This window comes from Oryx dammah, unplaced genomic scaffold, assembly GCF_014754425.2.
Source record: "Oryx dammah isolate SB20612 unplaced genomic scaffold, SCBI_Odam_1.1 HiC_scaffold_2655, whole genome shotgun sequence".
In the NCBI taxonomy this organism is placed as follows: Eukaryota; Metazoa; Chordata; class Mammalia; order Artiodactyla; family Bovidae; genus Oryx; species Oryx dammah.
The window spans coordinates 1-2,912 of NW_024072722.1; the positions used below are offsets into that span (position 1 = coordinate 1).

Sequence of the window (2,912 nt, forward strand, 5' to 3'; positions counted from 1 at the left end):
TTTACAAGAGCTTGCCTTGAAACACATTAACGGAGCTTGTTTACAAATTGGTGTTAGCAATAGCATCCAGAGGTAGAGAAAACATCTCACATGGATAACACCTGTGGCCATAGATCCACAAACAAGATGCAAACCAACATCAGCCTTTGTTTCACTCCTACTTGTGGAGAGGACACGAAAGACCCAATGGTCAAATCTCCCCCTTTTGTAAAAACAAATGCAATCGCACGAGAGCATTACCGCGGATGGATCCCATCGCGCAGGTGTTTTCCATTTCCAATGAGACCACAGCCAATTTGGCGCAAAGAAGCCAAAAAAAAGCTGCAGCGACCCACAAACCAAATGTGGCCCGGGATATCTCCGTGAGCGTCCGTTCCTCCCCAAAAGTCGGGGCTTCGCTGATGGAACCAAAGGGCTTCCTAGTTTCTGGCCGCGTCGTCTCACGGCCAGCTTTCTCTAAGGGAGCACACAAGAAAACTCATTCAGACACCTCCAAAGAACCCCATCTGGGCCATCAGGGACTCAGGTGACCCTTCCATGTTCCCACATAAGTAAGCACTTGCAAGTATAGGCTCCATATGTCCTATACGTGTAGCCTGCCCAAGTTTCCTTTTGGGGATGGGTGGTTGCTTTCTCCACACTTAGAGCAAGGTTATTAAATGGTGGCGGTCACGGTGGTGTTTTTTCCTCTTCCGTAAAGAGTTACAAGGCGGCCATTTCGCGGGAGCGAAGCAGTAGCTGGGCTGCTCCTGGATCCCTCGCTGCTTCGGGTTCCCTGTCAGGCTTCCTAGCAGCGGCCTAGCGGAGAAATAAGAGCAGGTGTCTGAATGTACTCGGGTGACCAAAGATGAGAATGACGAGCCCATTGAAATGCCATCGGAAGACGACGGGACAGTGCTGCTGTCCACAGTGACAGCCCAGTTTGTCGGCAGCACGTGGACTGCACTACCGGAATCCAGCGTCTCAGTGTATGAGAGGTGTCCGGCTGGTCAAAGACATTCTGCACATCCCTGATGCTGGCTGGGGAAATCCGGTAGCGGATAGTCGTCAACTTATCCCAAAGACAGCCACAGAAAAAGGGGCGAGACAGATGCCTGCTTCTTCAGCAGTGAAAGTGAAGAGAGCCATCCAGAAAACATCCGATTTAAGCGTGTTGGGTCTCCCGTGGAAAACAACCGAACAGGATCTGAAAGAATATTTTGGTAGCTTTGGAGAGGTTCTTCTGGTTCAGGACAGGAAAGATATTCACACTAGTCCTTCAAAGGGCTTTGGCTGTGTTCGTTTTACGTAATAGGAAACCGAGGTGAAAGTCATGCGATCGAGGAACGATGGTGTGACTGCAAACTTCCTGAATCTCATCGAAGCCCAGATGAGCTTTAGAGAAGCAGGAAGGCGTTTGTCGGGTGCCTTCCAGAGGGACGTGACTGCCTATAAGCCGCAGCAGTTCTTTTGCCAGGACTGAGAAGCGGTAGACAGCTTCATTCCCAAACGGTTCCCGGACTTTCCCTTGGTTACGTTTGCAGATGATCAGGTAGCCCTCGCCCTCGCCCTCTCTGATATTATTATTGAATTTATTTTTTCAATGTACCCCCAAGGTAGTTAGCCTATAGGGCAACCGTGGTTTGAGGAGGAGAGTCCTTCATACCCCTCACCCTTTCAGCCCCCGCCCCGGCACAACCCCCTCCAGGAACCCTCTGTTTGTTCCCCTTAGGGAAGAGCCTCTTACGTGTTCGTCCCCCTTCCTGTGTGTATGTTATTTTTCCTTCCCTTCTTCCCTTCTTCCCTTCTTCCCTTCCCTTCCCGAGTTCCTCTGTTTGGGAAGTGAAGGTCCTCACACGGGTGAGGTCCTGTGATACATGTGTTTCTCTGAGGGACAAACGTCACTTTGCACGACACCCTCCAGTTCCATCCAGGTACTTGCAAATGGCAAGACTTCATTCCCTCTGGTGGCCGCGCACCGCTCTGTTGTTACATGGATACCGCCTCTTCTGTATCCATTCCTCCGTCGATGGACATTTGGCCCCTTTCCATACTTTGCCTACCGTTGATAGTGCTGCTATGCACACTGAGGTGCGTGTGCCCCTTGGAAACAGCAGACCTGTATCCTTTGGCTAAGTACTTAGTCGTGAAAGTGCTGGGTCGTAGGGTACTTCTATGTGTCATGTGTTGAGGAACCTCCTCGGGTCCCTGGTTCTGGAAAGAACTCCGATAGTGGTTCTAAATCAGGTGCGGCCATCGGTTGGGGACCCGCATCAAATGCGGAGTCAGGCAGCGGTTTTCCTGGAGGCTTTGGCTCAAGCACAGATTCTAAATCTTCCAGCTGGGGAATTTAGACAGTGGGGTAGGTATAGACTGGTAGGAATTCAAATTTTTCTAAACACATGGTAAGTGTATTTCTTTTTTTCTTCTCTTCTCTTCTCTTCTCTCTCTCTCTCTCTCTCTTTCTTTCTTTCTTTCTTTTTTTTTTTTTTAAAAACATTTGTTTATTTCTGAGAGACCGAGAGAGACAGAGTGGGAAGGGGAAGGAGCAGAGAGAGAGGGAGACACAGGATCCGAAGCTGGCTCCAGGCTGTCCGCACAGAGCCCGGTGCAGGGCTCGAACCCACAAACCGTAAGATCATGACCTGAGCCGCAGTCACACACTTAACTGACGGAGCCAACCAAGCACCCCACACATGGTTAAGTGTATTATAAAACCCATCCGTACTGAGAGTTTTCAGAATCAGTACCTTCAGCGTGGAGTATATTCACCACTATTTTTGACATTTTTCTTTAGAAAGAGAGGCAAAGCTAAAGGAATTTTAGAAGTTTTGTTACATCAAGGGTCGAAATATCAGGTGTTTGAAAGCGAACCAACTGCCTGATTGGTTCTCGTTCTCTCTCTCTCTCTCTCTCTCTCTCTCTCTCTCTCA

At 49.3% G+C, this 2,912-nt stretch overlaps 1 pseudogene; it reads left to right on the plus strand.

The window, feature by feature from the left end:
- The first annotated feature begins 819 nt into the window (after window positions 1-819).
- LOC120859734 lies at window positions 820-1,603 on the plus strand (annotated as a pseudogene).
- Window positions 1,604-2,912: the final 1,309 nt, after the last annotated feature.